This window comes from Lutra lutra, chromosome 5 (genome assembly GCF_902655055.1).
Source record: "Lutra lutra chromosome 5, mLutLut1.2, whole genome shotgun sequence".
NCBI lineage: Eukaryota > Metazoa > Chordata > Mammalia > Carnivora > Mustelidae > Lutra > Lutra lutra.
This window is the reverse complement of record NC_062282.1, coordinates 65056676-65069196: the sequence shown is the minus strand read 5'-3', so window position 1 is coordinate 65069196 and position 12521 is coordinate 65056676. Positions and strand designations below refer to the sequence as shown.

At 48.0% G+C, this 12521-nt stretch overlaps 1 protein-coding gene across 1 annotated transcript in view; it reads right to left on the bottom strand.

Moving 5' to 3' along the window:
- CPLX2 (complexin 2) overlaps nt 1–7677 on the bottom strand; it is an 82174-nt gene extending 74497 nt beyond the window's left edge. The window contains exon 1 of the mRNA XM_047731555.1: nt 7412–7677. The gene's annotated coding sequence lies outside the window, so the exon portion shown is untranslated. The remainder of the gene's footprint in view (nt 1–7411) is intronic.
- Between the last annotated feature and the right edge of the window lie 4844 nt (nt 7678–12521).

Below are 12521 nucleotides of genomic sequence, written 5' to 3'. Positions count from 1 at the left end.
GTGCCAGGGGTTATGTGCCAAGCCCTACTTCCTGGTTGTGTGGTCCCTGCTTGGGCTTCTGTCTCCACAGCCAAGGCAGAGAGTCCCTGAGGACCCCCGTTTCTTATTTTCAGTTTCTCATAAGCAGACCAGTTTTGGGTGCTGCCTTCCAGTGGGAACAGGGCCCTGGCCCAGGATGTGTCTTTGCCATTGAGTGGACATCTCAGGATCAGAATGAGATCCTGCATATGTGTGACTCACCCTATTGGTCCTACCCTTGGCCTGGCTCTTTTGGAATCCTGTCCTTATTCATCATGGATCTTGGGGACACTAATTTTGTTTTTAAAAAATATTGCACAACATGTTATTGACTTTGATGCCTGAGATTTTTAGCCTCTCTTTACATTTTGCACCTGAGAAGGGTACTTCTTGCCCTCACCTTGCCCCAGTCTTGGCCCAGCCCTATGTCTTCTCCTGCCCCTCCTGCCTCATGGCATTAGGATGGTGCCTGCAAGGCACTGATGTGCCCACCCAGCAGCCGGCCAGCCAATGCATTTATTTCCCAGCAGGGGAATCCATCACTTGGCTTGCCTTTTGGCTGACCTGCTCTAGCAATGGCAGCAGGAACTGTGGGCCTGGGCGATCACTCTGATGTGGGCTTTGCCCTTACCAGTGAGGAGAGGGAGAGAAGGGACTTTACTGCAATTTAAATTATGCCATCTGTCTGCTTCACCCAGTATTCAAGGCCTTGCCTGCTCTGGCTCCTGTTAACCAATCTGTCCTTATCTCTACCATCCCCTGCCTTCCTCCCTCCTTCCTTCCCTGAAGCTCTTGTCATGCAACTTTGTCAGGTTTCTTCCTAGTTTGCACTTTCTACCTGCATACTTGTCCCATGGCCTGCTGCTTCTCCCAGTCCAGATGTCAGCTTCAATGCCTGTTCCTTTAAGTCTTACCTGTCTTACACAAACAGCCCCAACCTCCTTGACACACCCTTCTTTTATTTCTTTGCTAGCACTTACATAACTTGGTGAAATTATTTTAGTGTTTACTTGCTTTTCCCCCACTAGAACGTGAGCTCAGGGAGAGGATGGACCTTGTCTTGTCTGTCTTATTCTTTTTTTTTTTTTTTTAAGATTTTATTTATTTATTTGACAGAGAGAGATCACAAGTAGACGGAGAGGCAGGCAGAGAGAGAGAGAGAGGGAAGCAGGCTCCCTGCTGAGCAGAGAGCCCGATGCGGGACTCGATCCCAGGACCCTGAGATCATGACCTGAGCCGAAGGCAGCGGCTTAAACCACTGAGCCACCCAGGCGCCCTTGTCTGTCTTATTCTTCATTGTCTTTCCAGATCTCAAACAGTTATTGGCTTGTTGTAGGTGTTCAGTGAGCCTTGAGGCATCAGTGAGCCATACCCTGGGCTGGAGTTTCCACACTTGAGAAACGGGATGCTAACCCGAACCCCCCTGGTCAGGATCAAAAGCAAAATGACCCAGTTTGGGGCCAGTGATACTATCCCTCTTGTTTAGCTGATGAACTTGAAGCTCAGAGAAAGATGGGACTTGTCCCAAGTCACTGGCCAGGAAATGCGTGGGCTGGGGCTCTCTCCAGTTTGGAGAAGCGCCTGGCCGCACGCCCCGCCTGGAGCAGGCATTCAGGAACAGGATGGCTGGATCTGAGTTCCTCGGAGTCTCTGGCCATCTGCTGCTTGAACTGCAAGACCCGCCTTGCCAGCCAGGCTGTCACAGCTTCCTGACGATCCAGAGACAGGAATTCTAATGGCTGTTTTCTTGCGGAACACAAAGGCCTGCCTCTTGCAAATGTAGAGATACATTTTCTCCGCATTGGCAATTACGACGCTGGATGTCTGGGGAACGTTTTTCATCTTCCAGGCACTTCACCAAGATTAACTTCTGAACCTATGCAGCAATGCTTGTTGCAACTTGAGTGGGTGTCTGGGGCAGTGTGGGCAACAGTGTCTTCAGTCATAGGAGGAGCTGGGGTTTCTATAGAGGGCTCAAGGCCCTTGAGTCAACATCTCTAGGAGTTTGGTCGATTTTCCTGAGAGCAGTTTCTCCACTGTCGGAAATGCATTGACCTTCTTGAAGATTCAAGGATTCTGACTTTCCCTGCGTGATTTGGCTGTTGATTTAGCAGCATTTTCCACAAATCCTTACTGAGAATTTCCTAGGTATCCTTCTCACCCTGAGCGTGCAACAGGGGGACAAAATATATACTGCCCTTACCCTCCTACAGTACTGAACCAGCAGGGGAGACCGAAGACAGTGTCCCACCCGTAACTGGCTGTGTGACTGTGGATAGGTCCCTCTCCCTCTCAAGACCATTGGGTTTAGCTTTCTCTCCTCCCCTGGACCCCCTGCTTAAAGGCTTCTGATGGTCCCTTGTTGCTTACAGAGAAGGTGGGCATCTCTGGCCCAGCCTTCAAGGTCCCTGAGAGCTGGGCTCTATTTGACCTTTTCCAGCACAGGCTCCCTCTCGCCAGCTTCCATTTGCTCCGTTTTTATTTAACCAACACTCATATGTCACTTTCTAGGTGCTTTGCAGGCACTGTCTAAATGCTTCACAACATTCAACTTGCTCTATCCTTACAGAACTCCTTTGTGATTCTTGCCATCGCCATTTTCAAGGTGAGGACCCCGGGACACAGAGTAGTTAAGTTGAGTGTGTCCACAGAGCTACTAAATGGTGTGGCTGGGATTGGAACCCGGGCAGCCTGGCTCCCAGCTCGTGCACTCCACTGCTGCTAGGTGACCTTCCTCTGTCCTCAGCATCAGTCCTACTCTCTCCTTCCCTAGGTGCACTCCAACAGCCATTGCCCACTTTCACAAAGCCCTCCCTGATGCCTCCCAAGCTGAATGGGTTTTTCTTAGCTCTGTGTCCCCACAAGGTCTTGCACATCCCTCCCCGTGGCAGTTCTTCCCACAGGTTCATGTCCTGTCTCCTCTACTGGATGTAGGGGTCTTCTCTTCCTGCTCTGTACCCGGCCCAGTGTGTTCCTAGAATCCATTCTCCATGAAACAACCAGAGGCATGTTTTTAAAGCAAAATCAGTTTGTATCACTCTCCTGCTTAAAATCATCCAGTGACAATCTTTTGCATTTAGAATAAAATCCCAAATCTTGACTGTGGTTTAGAAGGCTCTGCATGAGGGACTGGTCCCTGTACTCTCTCCACCCTCCTCTGCTGCCACTTTTCCCTTTGATCCCTGCTCCAGCCACACTGGCCTCCTGTCTATCCCCAAAGAGACCAGGCTCACATTTAGGGCCTTCTCCCGAGCTCTTTCCTTTGTCTGGAATGTGTGACCCCACATCCTCCCACGACTGGCTTCTTGTTATTGGGGTCTGAGTGTCACGTTGCCATTTCAGACAGACTCCCCTTATTTGTCTGTCTGTCTGCTTACATGTTTTCATATTTACTTTTTAATTGTTATTAATGACTGAGTCTCCTGCAAGTATATAAGCCGGGAGCAGGGAGCAGGGATCTGAGATTTCTTATTCTGTACCTGGGAACATACCTGACACAGAATAGCCACTCAGTGAGTAAATGTTGGAGGAAGAATAAAAGCTCACCAAGGTCCCTTCGGATTCAGTCCTACCTATTGCAATTCACCTAAGGCCTAGGTAGTATAACATAATACAGCTTTCCCCTTATCTCTGAAAGTAGAGTGTTCTTGTGAAACCTTTTGTAAACCAAAATGGTGCAAAGCAAAGAAGCAATTACCATTTGGTAAAAGTGAAATCCTCTTAAAATTTCTTTTGGTTAGTGAAATGACCTACTAATGTAGGTCTTCCGTAAAAGTGATGTGACAAAAAGCAAACTTTTGGATAGTGGGGAAAACCTGTATCATCATAATAAAATATAATATAATAATGTAATATATGTATTATAATATATCTGAATTGGTCTCATCTCAGGATAAAAGCTGGGATAATTTCACAAGCTGGAATTCACTATCTTTATCATCCTTCTATGTCTCGCCTGCAGTCATACTCCCAGAAGTGAGGCAATTTTATTAACCATTCTCTGCTGACTTCTCTTCACCAGGGATCCCTAGAACCCCTGACACGTGCTTTAATTTGTGCACCCAAGACTCAGGGAGACTTGTGAGATTCTGCCTTCCCTATGTTGCAGCAGGGATGTTCTTGAAAAGCAAAATGCTGACTTGTGAAGTGCCTAGAGCCTGATGGGAGCACACATACCCATTATAGACATCATATTTCATCAGTTAATGGGAGAGACTTCATGCTCCAGAAAGGGACAAGAGCTCTGAGTCCTTCCAGGACCTGGGACAGACACAACTCATACCTCTGAGGAATGGCAGTCTGTAGTCGAGAGGGATGTGCAGTCCGATTTGGAGCAAATGGAAAAAGTGAGGCTTCACATGCACCTGGTTAAGATGAACAGAGTGGGCAAAAGTGGCCGAAATGAGGTCTGGGTGTTTGATCACAGATATTTGCTAATGAGAACCAAGGGACAAGGCAGGAGATACACACAGTGGTCAGAATATAGGTACCCCCATCATAGACTTTCTTCAGAAGAAAATGGAAGGGAAATGTGTCAAGACCAACTACTATACATTGTCATCCTCTTGAGAACCAGAAAGGACATTTCTTGCCCTACTTTCCCCCCTCTCCTTCTAGCTCTTTGAGTTTGGGAAGGAAATGACATCCCAAGTTTACGGGCTGAAAAACTCTGAGACCTAATCTATCAGACAGAATGGTGAACTGACAAGAACTCTTGATTATGAGTTCAAAGGTCATGGCTCTGGTCTCAGCACTGGGGCACTTTGGGTAAATTCCTCTGTTCTGACCTTCTTCTTCCTCATCTGTAAAATGTGGCTATTGGGTTTGGCGATTTCCAATTCAAGGATTTCCATGACTTCAAGCCTTCTGACTGTATAAGCTAATGGTTCAGATTAGTTTGAAAGGGAAACTCTTACTTTTGTCTTTTTCTTGATGCGGGCTCAATTTGTGTTTTGGTCAGCCTTGCAAATAGTTACTGGCCTCTGGCCACAGTGTAGGTTGTGGAGATAAACAATTCTGGCTTGATAAAATCTGTTGAGGCTGATGTATCCTCCATTTTTTCTGATTCTCTAATAATGCACATGGCTCATCACCATAGGGTAAAACTCTCTCAAAACTTCCCGCTAAGGACAGGAATGTTCAGAACAGATTGTGGAAGGAAAGTCATAGTTTGAGTTAAAGACTTCTAAGGTAGAACAGCATTTGAATGGCAGGGTGTTGTTGTTGATGTTAAAATCTTTCTGCACTAAATGATATGTCTTGGGTTTGCTTCAAAATAAGTCCGTGTGTGTGTGTGTGTGTGTGTGTGTGTGTGTGTGTGTGTGTGAGTGTTATGAGAGTGGGTGTGGGTATAGATGAAACAAAATTGGCCAACTGTTGAAGCTTGATGATGGGTATGTGGGGGGTTTATTATACTATTCTTTCTATTTTTTTTTTAAATAGGGTTGAAATATTTCATCATAGAAGGCCCTTTGGAGACTGGCTCCAGCTTTTCCCTCTACTCTCATTTCACAGCCCATATCTCGAGGACTCTCCAGCATAGTGACATCACCCTGGTGGCTCTGGTCTCACACTTTTTGGCCTTTTCACACAGCTCCATCTGTTTGAGTTACCTTTCCCCTTCTTCCCCGACGGCTCACCAGTCCTGCCTCTGCGATCCCATCATCTTGTGTACTCACCTTGATTATAGCACTTATCACATCGTATCACAACAATCTCTTTTCTGCTTCCTCTGCTGGCCTGTGCCCTCCCCAGGACACTTCTCTGTCTCCCCAGTGCACAGCCAGTGCACATAAGAGATCTTCAGCGCATGTTTACAGAGGGAATAATAGCAGAAATGATAGCTCGTTGTTTTGAGCACTTATTATGTGCCAGACCCTGCCCTAAGCTCATTATATAGGCATTTCATTAAATCCTCACCGCAAGTGGGTACTATTAACCTGTCTTCTCATCACTCTCCCAAGGTTACGTGCTAGTAAGTGACAGTGCTGAGATTTGGACTCAGAATGGAAACAACTCTGCTCTTCTCCCTGCATCTGGGGTTTTAAAACACTTCTCTGTGAATACCACACAACAGGCCCAGGCTTTGGGGTGCCTGAGCTTCAGGCCCATTTCTGCTACTCGATTGCTGAGCGACCTTGGGCAAATCACCTCTACCCCCTACGCCAACTCCCCGGTAGAGACTACCAGTGATTGAGAGGGTCACGTGAGGCAAGGGCCCTCCCAGCTTCGGCTCTCGATGAGAAAAGGTTTCCTCTTACACATTTGATTTTCTGCCGCGGAGCTGGCTTCCCAATTTGGGAACCTCCCAGCTTCTCATGCTCCTTCAACCTCTTTTCTTACTAATTGCAGCCCTCCCCAGCCAAGCCGCCGTTTGCAACCTGCTGCCGGGGTTCCTCCCTTCCCCCTTCCTTCCTCTCGGGCAACGCTCCGGAGGTGGGGGCGGAACCCTGGGCGGGAGGGAGGGGAAAGCAAGTAGCTGCCCGGTTCCTGAGGCTTCCCGGCGGTTTCTCGGCCCCCTCCCCCCCGGAAACTCAGCCTCACACTTTCTAGGGATGTTCCAGGGACAGCCTGAGTCAGTGATTGCAGCTGTCAGCCTCCGGCATCTGTGTTAGGCTCTCCGAAGGAAGTCTGTGGTCCTGAGCTGGGGTGGAAGTGGGGGCCTGGAGGGAAGAGGGGGCAGAGCACTCCTCCCTTCTAGCTTAGGCCCAACCCGCCCCACTGGACTCCAGGACCCTTCTGTGCCTGTCTCCCCTTCCATTCTCTTTCTGACTTCCAGCTGGGACCCGCCATTGCATGGCCAGGCCTTGGTAAACTGCAGACCCAAGCCAGAGACGCGCGATTGTGACTGGGCTCCCCTCCCCAGCTCGCCCCAGACACTGCTCTGGGGAAGCCGAAATCCCCGATCGATGCAATCACCCACCCGCGAAGAACGCGGGAGGACCCAGCCCCTCGGCTTTGTTCGCGACTCGCCAGAAAGCAGGCGGCAGGCAACAGCTGCTGCCGCCGCGGTGTTGACGCCGGGAGCGGAGTCCGCGGGGACGAGGGACTGTCCTCGGAGGCCGTGGCACTGAACCCGGACCCAACGAGGAGAGGAGCCTGCGGACGGCAGCTGTCTGCCAGTGCAGTGCTGACCGGGAGAGAGGAGCCTGCCGGGCGCGGGAGCTGTCCCCGAGGGGGTGCTGAAGCGAGAAGGAGCCCGTGGCGCCCTCCGCCTCTCCCCGGAAGAGCCGGTGGCAGCTGAAAGCTACCGGGAGAAGGAAGGAGGGCCGGAGGAAGCCACCCTCGGGGAGCTCGGCGGCGCGGGGCCTATGGCTAGGGTCTCTCCGGCGAACCTGCTCCAGCGGAGGAGGTGGCGGCTCAGCAACAGCGAGAGAGCGTGCGTTCTACGAACCTGTTGGAGGCTGCAGCTCCTCCGCGGCCGACCAGGGCGCCCGGGACCGAGATTCTGGCGCGCGTCTCCTTCCCCCTTTCTGCACTCCTCCGCGGAGGCGCTCCCTCCTGCCTGGGCTAGCACACGTGCGCGCGGGGGGCGCCCAGCCCCTCTTTGGTCCGCCCCGAGTGTCAGCCAAGCTGCAGGGCACAAAGCCGAGAGGCCTCCCCCAAGGGCAGACCCGCTCCCAGGGAGACCCAAGCTTCCTGAGATAGGAGGCGGGGGCTGGCGACGGGGACGGGAGAGGGCGCCAGCAGTGAAACCAAGAGGAGACAAGGGGGGAGCTCCCCGTAGAGTCAGTTCTGCCCTGAAGTTTGGGAACACAGTGTCCTGTTACTTAGAGGACAAAGGGTAGCCTGCCTTGGAAGTCTACTCCCTCACCCCCAACCCTCAATTCCATGACCAACAACCACATGCAGGTCTTGGACTTGCTCTGTTGAGTGCCTCTAAAATCTCGTTCAAGTCTACTATCTACTATGTTCTAAAGAGAGCTTTCCAACCCCTTCCATATATACAGTGTTTCCATAATAAAATGCAAACTCTTGTGTGTGGCACTGAAGGTCCTTCACCAGCAAGACTCAGGGTCTCCTTTCTGGGTGTGTTCCCACAGGAATAGATAACCACTCATTCTGAACAGGTTCACCCCAGTGCCTTAGCATCTGCTGCTCCCTTTGGCTGGAACATTCTTTCCCCTTACTATTTACACTTTATTTGCAAGTTAAAGTGTCCTCATTCTCAGTGAGAACTTCCTGATCCCTAAGGCATAGTCAATCACTCCCTCCTTAAGCTCCCTCAGCCTTTACATCCCTCTAGACTTTTTCTCATATTGTATTATAATTACTTATGTGTCTATATTCTCAGTTACCAGGCTCATAAAAACTGATTCCATATTTTATTTTTCTTTGTATCTCCATCTCCTAGCACAATGACTGACACACAACAGTTTTTTTTTTTTTTAAGCTTTTATTTATTTATTTGCAAAGAAAGCTAGAGAGAGCAAGAGAGAGTGCACAAACAGGGAAAGCAGCAGGCAGACGGAGAAGTAGGTTTCCCTACTGAGCAAAGAGCCCGATGCCGGACTCTGGGATCCTGGGCTCATGACCGAGCTGAAGGCAGGCATTTGACCTACTGAGCCACCCAGGTGTCTCCTCACAAGAACTGTTGAATTGTGTCTGCTGAATGTATGCACATATGAGAAGTACAATTCAAAGTAACTTCCTTTCCCTTGATTGTTCATTTGATTTCTGTCATTCTCTCTCTCTTTTAATCACAGCCTGTAAAGGCTCACATGGTGGCCTCCCTTTCTACCCCTCCTGCCTCACCACCACCAACTCTCTCCTAACTCAATAATTCCACCTACAGTAACCTCCATTTTGTACCAAGTTGCTTTAAACATTTTTTTGTTTGTTTCTCTGCTTGGAACTCTTTTAATCTTGATCTTCACATGGCTGAATCCTTCTTGTCTTTGAGATTTGGGCTCAAATATCACCTCTGCAAAAGACCTTCGGCCACTTTATATAGTGTTCACTCCCCCAAATGCTCTATAACATTTTCTACTTCATTTTTCTTAGTAATTATTATTCTCTGAAATGATTTTATTTATAGATTTACTTGTTTATCATCAGCTTTCCCTCAACTAGCATTAGAATTCTACTGGGGCAAGGATCACATCTGTCCGGTTTGCTGCAATGTTCTCAGTGGCTGGCACTCTGGGAGGAACTCACCTCCCACCAGGGGATCCATAGTCCCTCTTTCCTTGGAAAGACTGGAGCTACTGTGCAGGTCGTTGTGGGATCTTCTGTTCAGTATAAATCGAGTAAGAATGTTTCAGAAGAAAGGGTCACACTGATATTCCACGGGATGAGAAAGAAGAGGAAATGGAGGGTGACAGACACTTTTACTGTGAGATGACAGCCCCTTCTTGTCCTGGATGGCATAACCATAATGACAACTCAGCTCACAGCACACAAAACACTTTCACATCTATAATCTCATTTGGTATTCATAACAGCCTTGTCTGATAAGAACTATTCTCCCCAACACTGAAAATCTCTGAGGCCACATGAGGCAGACAGACTTGACCAAGACCGCACAGCTTGCAAATGGTGATGCTCTTCCCAGAACTGTGCAATGTGCAGAGCATCTAAAACTAAGACATGCCTCCTGCCTTCCAGGGTTTCACATTAGTGAGAGACACAGGCCCATAAACAATGGATCATAATACAATTTGATTCTCCAACTCAGAGATGGGGGTGTGGGTGGGGAAGAAATGGGTTGGTTTCCTGGGGCAGAATAAACCAAAATTCTTTCAATGACCATTACAATTTGTTCAACACTTCCTAGGTGCCAGGTACTGTACTGTTCTACGTACTTTGTCACAATGGATCATTGCTGACTATTTCTATCTAGCTTTATGCAGTTAAGTATAAAGTTTATAAGTTTAAGAAGGTTAAGTAACATGGCCAAGGTCATGAAGTGGGTAAAGAGTGAAGCTTGGACTTAACCTGAGTTTGCTTGACTTGAGCCCTGAGTTCTTAGCAATTATGCACCCCAGACATGCTGAATTGCAATGACTGGTGAACAGGGTTGGCCCAAGATTCAAAGATGATTCTTAGGCTATTCAGTTACATCTTAATGCCTACTGAGAAACAACCATATAGAGAATGCTGCAAAAGGAGATGAGGGAGGGATGAACCTACCTGTGGGGTAGAGTTATGGGAAGTCGAGATTGGCTCTTGGAGGAGAAAGTGGGAGTTTCCAGGCAGACAGTAGGTGAAGAATGTTTCAGACAGAGGAATATTCAAGGGCCTTGGGTTGTGGAAATAAGGGGAATGCTAGTGTTTTGGATGTGGATGGAGTTTAAGGCCGATAGAAGGGAGACGGCCTGGGAAGAGAGGCTGGAATCTAGGCTGGCCTTGGCTTATGCCTTTATCTTGTAGGCAGCAGAGAGCCACATTGACGGGCTAGAGCTATGCATCATACTTGCCATCATTACCTTGATCTTCCTCCAGTAGCACCATTGAATCAGTCCTTTACAATTTGTAAAGTGCTTTCTACTCACAGAAGTATCACTCTGGAGTCATGTGGACCCAAAGCTTCATGAGGGCATCATACCTGTGTGTTTATTGGTATTGTTCCCTAGCACCTAGTAATGACCCTGGAACAATGTGGGTGTTCAGTAAGTATTTGTTGTTGGGGGACAAGTTGGAGGAGTTTAGAGCTTGGTTTAAAGCCTGCTTCAAGGGGCGCCTGGGTGGCTCAGTGGGTTAAAGCCTCTGCCTTTGCCTCAGGTCATGATCCCAGGGTCCTGGGATAGAGCCCCGCATCGGGCTCTCTGCTCAGCGGGGAGCCTGCTTCCTCCTCTCTCTCTCTGCCTGCCTCTCTGCCTACTTGTGATCTCTGTCTGTCAAATAAATAAATAAAATCTTTAAAAAAAAATAAAGCCTGCTTCAATAATTCAAATAAGAGAGAAGTGATAAGAAGCATCAATGAAACCAAGAGTGCAGAATTCTTTGACTCCTGACTCTGGAAGGTCAACACCTATGGCCCTCTACCTTGGAGAACCTTGGGGAAGCTCGATTTTGCCCTCCAAAATGGTCCTGAATAATTGCAACAATTTTCCTCTCTAACATACAGAAAAGCATTTTGGCACCCAGATGGCCAACACCCAGCCAAGCCAGGCTTTCCTCTGTTGTATGCACTTCATGTCTTTTGGCTCCTGGATTTTTATCCCAATGGTCTCTATTATGTGGCAATAACATTATATGCCATCATTTGTTTCAGAGTTTTTAGGGGCAATCACCATGCTAATGAAATTCAGTCTTGGCTCAAGAACTAAAATCCACCTTCTGTTTTTCCACCCCTCTGGGAAGTCCACACAGACCCTGATATGGCTAACTTACAGATGGCTGACTTGCATCAGGCTCCTTTAAAGCTCTTGACATATATTAACTCTATGAAGAAGTTATGACTCTTATCCCTGCTTTACAAATAAAAACAAAAGAAGAGACTTGCCCAAGGTTGCGTGCTGACAGAGGCAGGTTTAAACCTTGACTGTTCAACTTGAGGCTGCAGGCTCCAATGCTATCCCTGACTACCACCTGGATAAAATCTTCCCATTCTTTTTCCTCTCAGACCTGTGTAAGCCTGGAGAAATAACTTAATCTGTAAATTTCTGTAAAATGAGGATAAAAATAGCTACCCAGGAATGTTGCTGGGGGAAATAGATGAGGTCACATATGAATGTGTCTATCTGGTGTTGCTTCTTTTCCTGGTCTTCCTCATCTGGACCAGTGGTTCCACATCTGCCCAGATGCTTGGGCCACAAACCTAGGGGTCACTATAGAATTCTTCCTTTCTTTCCGCATCCAATCCATCAGCAAATCATTTAAGCTCTTCCACCAAAATACGTCCTAATTTAGTCTACTTCTCTCCCTCTCCACCACATCCTTCTCCTCCATGCCATCATGATCTCCTATCTGGACTACTACAAGTTTCTTTTTTTTTTTTTAATATTTTATTTATTTATTGTTAGAGAGAGAGAGAGCATGAGCACAGGCAGACAGAGTGGTAGGCAGAGGCAGAGGGAGAAGCAGGCCCCCCGCTGAGCAAGGAGCCCGATGTGGACTCGATCCCAGGACGCTGGGATCATGACCTGAGCTGAAGGCAGCCGCTCAACCAACTGAGCCACCCAGGCGTCCCAACTACTACAAGTTTCTTAAAAGGTCTCTCTGCTTCTATTCTTGCTCTCCAAAGTGATTTTTAAAGTATGTATCTTATACAGAAAAGAACACAAATCATGTAAACAGTTCAAATAATGATCACAAAGTGAGCATGACTATGCAATCAGCACCCAGATATTGAAGTGGAACATTATGAGTTCCCATCATGGCATCCCAGTTGTTAGCCCTTTACTCCTCCACAAAGGCAAATGCGGCTCTGACTTCTGCCACTATAGAGAAATGCTACTGACTTATGAAATCATACAGTATGTATTCTTTTGTGTTTGGCTTCTTTTGCTTGATATCGGGTTGGTGAGATTCATTCATGCTATTGCCTCTGTCGGCGGTGT